Here is a 7,684-nt window from a genome sequence, read left to right as displayed (position 1 = left end):
AATAATGTGGAAAAAAAGAAAAGAAAATGGATAGCCTTGAAAAGAACAACTAAAGCAAGTTGCCTCACTGTTGCAGACTATTCGAACTTGAGAGAGGACAATGCAAGTGCTAAACAATCAGTTTGAATGCTGCAGTGGATCCTTGGAAGAGCAGAGCAAGGTGGAGGTTTGGACAAAGCAGAGGTTTGGACAAAACGTGTTACAAGTTAACACTGTACATCAACAATCACTGACATTTGAGAAGTTCATGCATATTTACATAAAACAAAATGCCTCATAGTGATGATGGATGTTCTGTAATGTAGTATATTTGGATTTTGGGACAACAAAAGTCTAGATTTGAATCGCCACTGCTGTATTACAGTGCCTTGCAAAAGTATTCATCCCCCTTGGTGTTTTTCCTATTTTGTTGCATTACAACCTGTAATTTAAATATATTTTTTATTTGGATTTCATGTAACGGACATACACAAAGTAGTCCAAATTGGTGAAGTGAAAAAAAAAACTTGTTTCAAAAAATTCAAAAGAAATCAAAAACGGAAAAGTGGCGTGTGCATATGTATTCACCCCCTTTGCTATGAAGCCCCTAAATAAGATCTGGTGCAACCAATTACTTTCAAAAGTCACATAATTAGTTAAATAAAGTCCACCTGTGTGCAATCTAAGTGTCACATGATCTGTCACATGATCTGTATGTATACACCTGTTCTGAAAAGCCCCAGAGTCTTCAACAACACTACGCAAGGGGCACCACCAAGCAAGCGGCACCATGAAGACCAAGGAGCTCTCCAAACAGGTCAGGGACAAAGTTGTGGAGAAGTACAGATCATGGTTGGGCTATAAAAAAATATCTGAAACTTTGAACATCCCACGGAGCACCATTAAATCGAAACCATTAAATTGAAGGAATGATGGATGGCGCTAAATACAGGGAAACTCTTGAGGGAAATCTGTTTCAGTCTTCCAGAGATTTGAGACTGGGACGGAGGTTCACCTTCCAGCAGGACAATGACATTAAGCATACTGCTAAAGCAACACTCGAGTGGTTTAAGGGGAAATATTTAAATGTCTTGAAATGGCCTAGTCAAAGCCCAGACCTCAATCCAATTGAGAATCTGTTGTATGACTTAAAGATTGCTGTCCACCAGCGGAACCCATCCAACTTGAAGGAGCTGGAGCAGTTTTGCCATGAATGGGCAAAAATCCCAGTGTCTAGATGTGTCAAGCTTATGGAGACATACCCCAAGAGACTTGCAGCTGTAATTGCTGCAAAAGGTGGCTCTACAAAGTATTGACTTGGGGGGAGGGGGGTGAATAGTTATGCACGCTCAAGTTTTCTGATTTTTGTCTTATTTCATGTTTGTTTCACAATAAAAAATATTTTGCATCTTCAAAGTGGTAGTCATGTTGTGTAAATCAAATGATACATACCCCCCCAAAATCCATTTTAATTCCAGGTTGTAAGGCAACAAAATAGGAAAAATGCCAAGGGGGTGAATACTTTCGCAAGCCACTGTATATTATGGTGGGGGTGGGGACACTTGTTTCCTAGTTGAAGTCAGAAGTGTACATACATTGAGGGTGGAGTCATTAAAACTCATTTTTCAACCACTCCACAAATGTTTTGTTAACAAACTACAGTTTTGGCAAGTCAGTTAGGACATTTACTTTGTGCATGACACAAGTAATTTTTCCAACAATTGTTTACAGACAGATTATTTCACTTATAACTCACTGTATCACAATTCCAGTGGGTCAGAAGTTAACATACACTAAGTTGACCGTGCTTTTAAACAGCTTGGAAAATTCCAGAAAATTATGTCATGGCTTTAGAAGCTTCTGATAGGCTAATTCACATCATTTGAGTCAATTGGAGGTGTACCTGTGGATGTATTTCAAGGCCTACCTTCAAACACAGTGCCTCTTTGCTTGACATCATCGGTAAATCAAAAGAAATCAGCCAAGAATGAAAAGAAATTGTAGACCTCCACAAGTCTGGTTCATCCTTGGGAGCAATTTCCAATGCCTGAAGGTACCACGTTCATCTGTACAAACAACAGTACGCAAGTATAAACACCATGGGACCATGCAGCCAACATACCGCTCAGAAAGAAGACGCGTTCTGTCTCCTAGAGTTGAACGTACTTTGGTGCGAAAATTGCAAATCAATCCCAGAACAACAGCAAAGGACTTTGTGAAGAAGCTGGAGGAAACAGGTACAAAACTAACTATATCCACAGTAAAACGAGTCCTATATCGACATAACCTGAAAGGTCGCTCTGCAAGGAAGAAGTCACTGCTCCAAAACCGCCATAAATAAGCCAGACTGTGGTTTGCAACTGCACATGGAGACGAAGATTGTACTTTTTGAAGAAATGTCCTCTGGTCTGATGAAACAAAACTAGAAATGTTTGGCCATAATGACCATCGTTATGGTTGGAGGAAAAATGGGGAGGCTTGCAAGCCAAAGAACACCATCCCAACCATGAAGCACGGGGATGGCAGCATCATGTTGTGGGGGTGCTTTGCTGCAGGAAATTAACTGGTGCACTTCACAAAATAGATAGCATCATGTGGAGGGAAAATTATGTGCATATATTGAAGCAACATCTCAAGACATCAGTGAGGAAGTTAAAGCTTGGTTGCAAATGGGCCTTCCAAATGGACAATGACCCCAAGCATACTTCCAAAGTTGTGGCAAAATGGCTTAAGGACAACAAAGTCAAGGTGTTGAAGTGGCCACCACAAAGCCCTGACCTCAATCCTATAGAAAATTTGTGGGCAGAACTGAAAAAGTGTGTGCGAGCAAGGAGGCATCCAACCTAACTCAGTTACACCAGCTCTGTCAGGAGGAATGGGCCAAAATTCACCCCACTTATTGTGGGAACCTTATGAAAGGTTACCTGAAACGTTTGACCCAAGTTAAACAATTTAAAGGCAGTGCTACCAAATACTAATTGAGTGTATGTAAACTTCTGACCCACTGGGAATGTCATGAAAGAAATAAAAGCTGAAATAAATCATTCTCTCTAATATTATTCTGACATTTGACATTCTTAAAATAAAGTAGTGAGCCTAACTGACCTAGGACAGGGAATTTTTACTTGGATTAAATGTCAGGAATTGTGAAAAACTGAGTTTAAATGTATTTGGCTAAGGTGTATGTAAACTTCCGACTTCAACTGTATTTACTTTTCCCCCTTTTCTCCCCAATTGATAGTTACAGTCTTGTCCCATCACTGCAACTCCCATACGGACTCGGGAGAGGTGAAGGTCGTGAGCCATGTGTCCTCCGAAACACAACCCAGCCAAGCCACACTTCTTCTTGACACACTGCTCGTTTAACCCGGGAAGCCAGCTGCACCAATGTGTCGGATGAAACACTGCACAGCTGGCGACCGAAGTCAGTGTGCATGCGCCCGGCTGCCACAGGGAGTCTCTAGAACGCGATGGGACAAGGACATCTCACCCTCCCAAACCCGGACGACGCTGGGCCAATTGTGTGCCGCCTCATTGGTCTCCCGGTTGTGGCCGGTTCAGTCACAGCCTGGGATCAAACCTGGATCTGTAGTGACACCTCTAGCACTGAGATGCAGTGCCTCAGACCCCTGTGCTACTCGGGTGGCCCTTATTTACAGAATTAACGACACACTCCATCCACCACACAACAGCTGTCTGCTGCACTTAGCTGATTGAGAACTGGGCCTGTTCTGCTCTCCCATTTGTGGAGCCTTGCCATTGAACAGTTGGGCAGGTTGATGTGTTGTTAGCTCTCTGTCCTGACGGACGCTAGAAATCAATACTGACACTCCCACGCAAACAAAAACACTTGTTCAGGCAGATTACTTGTGTCGAGACCGGATACCAAAATACCTCTTTTGTTCAGTGTGTGTTACTGTAAAGTTGATTAGGCCAGTTGTCTACACAGTACACTCATTATATGGGTAGTATCTAAGCACTGGAAGTAGTTAGATGTTAGCTGTGTAGCATTTTAGTGTTTAGCTCAACAAGATATTTTATATGTTATTGAACTGAGTAAACATATTCAAGGCTTGTTTATTACACAAGGTTGCAAGTTTTGTTTTCCAGTAAAATGTTTCTGTGTTTTGTTCACTGCAGGCAGAATTCACAGAGAGTGAGAGAGGGCTTCAGGCTATCCCCACTCGCGGCTTGCAAAGTTGTTCTCCCCGTCGGGTCTACAAGAACCCAATGTAAGTAAAAAGATAAACCATAATTTATACTCTAGATGAAACTTACAGTACTTCAGGTATTTTCACTAGACACTTTAGAGATATTTATCATTTTATATGCTTGAATTGTGTGGATGTCACTGTATATTCACTAACCCATATCCATATGTCTGTGGAAAGCTAAGAATGCAAAGCCAGACAGTACGCAGTATATCATAACATATAATAGGAATAATGTCCCTTTGATTTTTGGAGTTCCGATCTGAACACCTGTCACTTTTTGGCAAGGGCACGCCCCAGCACCAGGTCTCTCCTGCTGGAGTTGGGGGAGGGTATGTGTGTGTCTCAGTGTCTCAGTGTGTGTGTGTGTGTGTGTGTGGTGTGTGCATGTTTGTGAGTGTGTATGTGTGTGAGAGAGAGAGAGGTAGAAGATGAAACAGCCGTCGAGGAGGTGTTGATCACACAGCCAGACAGGGTGAGTGACAGACAATACCTGCTGTAAAATTCCCTCACATCTCCGCTGATCTGTATTCATAGATCTTGTCTGCTCCGCAGCACCAAACTGTACCCCACACCATCCAGCTCCTTTAGCACGCACCGCCCCACTCCTCACACTCACTTCACTCCTCAACTCACGTTAGACCCCTCTCCTTTTCTTCCTTAAGTATTTACCAAGTCTTTGTTCTCTGTCTAAATGATAGCTCTGATCACTAGCTAGAGAGGCTGAAAGAAGCTCTCTCTCTCTCTCTCTCTCTCTCTCTCTCTCTCTCTCTCTCACTCTGACAATATGGACTTTCTTTATTCCACCACTCCACTCCTAATCTCACCTAATTCGGATTCTTCAAATGTAAGTCTTTCCCGTTAAAGTGTGTTCTCAGACTCCTAATGCCTAACAGATGTCTGGTCTGTGTCATGTTTCTTTGTGAAGAATTGTTAAGGGGCTTCAAAACTCAATGAGTAAAAAGCTCACGCAGAATGAACATTTATTCGTCACACTACATCCCTATCACCACTGCTTGAATTATATACCAGTATTTATTAACTCCATACATTGTTTGGTTATGATGAAATATCTGGATGACGCTGATGGAAGTTTATGTATGATCTTTGTCATAGCTATATCAATGGTGGAACTGGAAAAAAAGAGTATGTCTGGTACATGTCCTACCCCTATCCTATGGCTGAGCACAGTGCACCAACTTCCTGAAACACATTCTATGTTATAACAGAAAACAGAATTGAAATACAGGACTACACAGAGTCAGCCTGTACAACTGAATTTGTTTTGTTGTGGCAGATCTAGGCAATAGTTTTGACTGACGATGTGTCGTTTAATTTCTGCGGGAATTGTTTTGACAAAACAAGTTAGCGTAAAATAGGGAAATGTCGGCTAAAACAAAAAGCTGTTTCTTTTTGCACCTATGTGAAGCATTTGTCAGTCTTCAGCGCGGTGTTCCACTGGAAGTGACATCAGAGCCCTGGAGGGCTTGTGCTGGGAGAAGGAGCTGTTTTGATATGATTTCACAGAACAGAGACAGTAGACCAAACAGAGCAGTCTCAGGGCTTATGTCTGTCTAGCTCTGTTGTTAGAATTTCACTATACAAACAGTAGCAATGAACTTGAAGGTGCTTTGCCATGCAGGAGTGGATCTTTATATTTCTGTCTGTCACCTGCAATGACTGCAGAATTAAAGTGTAATGGATTTTGTTGTAATTTATACTTTTTTGTGAATTTTTTGACATGGTTGCTGGCAGACTGGGGAGTGTCTGTCTTCAATAACTTCATCATCCTGGCCACTGAACAAGACTGACGTACATGAAACTGCCAGAATAAAGGATACCCCAACATAAAGTGTCTTAATAGGGCGTTTGGCCACCACAAGCCACCAGAACATCTTCAGTGCGCATTGGCATAGATTCTACAAGTGTCTGGAACTTTATTGGAGGGATGCGACACGATTCTTTCATGAGAAACTCCATCATTGGTGTTTTGTTGATGGTGGTGGAAAATGCTGTCTCCGGCGCCACTCCAGAATCTCCCATAACGTTTCATAACTGGGCATTTTTATACATGGCCCTAAGCATGATGCAATGTTAACTGCTTAATTGACTAAGGAACCACACCTGTGTGGAAGCACCTGCTTTCAATATACTTTGTATCCCTCATTTGCTGAAGTGTTTTCTTTATTTTGTCAGTTACCTGTATTCTTTTATTCATCATATTATCGCAGATTGGGTTGACTGAGTTTGACCTACATTTCAACTCCTTTTGGCTCTGTTTATGCATTCTGATTGGGTGTATAGTTCAAGACGACCATATGAACCACCAACCTGATTGAATGTCACTGGACAGAACCAGTGATTGACCCTATAGGTGAACAGAGCTCCTTACTGGCTGTCTCTAGCCTGGACTGTGTCTGGCTCGGAGGTGATGATGCCCATAGCCCATCAGAGATTGATGGAGGGCAGACACCAGCAGCAGGAATGAGCTCTATGCTTTGAAGTCCTCCACATGGAGGGAAATTGATATATCAGTTTAAGACCCAGACCCTATTAAAGGAGGCCCCGTCAGGTTAATGCAATAGCCTCCACATTTCCCCCAACCCCATTCAGGCCGCTCGGACAGGGCCCTAATTCCTGCCCTGGCCCTGCTCGCCCCACTCACACCAATCTCATTTTATCTTCTCCCATCAGCAATATTCCTCCCATTGGAGGCCATACGGTGTGGAGTAAATCACACAGTTAAACACTGTCTGGGGCCATCCCATATGCTTTCTCTCTCTCTATTTCTCGGCATCTCTCTTTCGTATCTTTCTCTCTCCCTCTCTCTCTCTCTCCCTCCAGCCCGGGATTCTCGTGGCATTAGGATCGTACGCCGTTCGGCTGGTCAGTGGAGGGCCTCGGTCTGTCAACCCCCCCTCCCCCTTACCCTTCCATCACTCAATGGACCCCTACTCCCACCCTACCCTTCTTCCAGCTATGTCTCACCCGGCTCTGTCCCCTGGTCAAAGAGACCAATCAAAGGACCCCGGGACCTCAGAGGTGAGCCTTGGTCTCATTCATTTTTAATGACATGCAGAAATACATTTACATAAAAAATGTAGATTGGTGTCTTTTCAATTCAGACATCCTGTATTTATTATTAAACCTTGGTCTTTGGGGTCAGATCACTGGATATTGGCTGTCCATCAGAATCAAGTCTCAAGCTGCCTCCCAAATGGCACCCTCCTACTGGGCACAGACGTTAATTCAACGTCTATTCCATGTTGGTTCAACGTAATTTTATTGAATTAATGTGGAAACAATGTTGATTCAACCAGTTTGTGCCCAATGGGTTATTCCCTACATGGTGTGCTACTTTTTACCAGAGCCCTTCGGGGAATAGGGTGCCATTTGGGATGAAGCCTCAGTGTTTTAGGGCGCGTTGGTCCGACAGATAGATCATCTCTATGTTTTATAGTTTCTGTTTATTCACTTTGATTCATCTCCTTCTG

This window comes from Salmo salar, chromosome 26 (genome assembly GCF_965601325.2).
Source record: "Salmo salar chromosome 26, fSalSal1, whole genome shotgun sequence".
Classification (NCBI taxonomy): domain Eukaryota; kingdom Metazoa; phylum Chordata; class Actinopteri; order Salmoniformes; family Salmonidae; genus Salmo; species Salmo salar.
Note: the sequence above shows the minus strand (reverse complement) of the source record.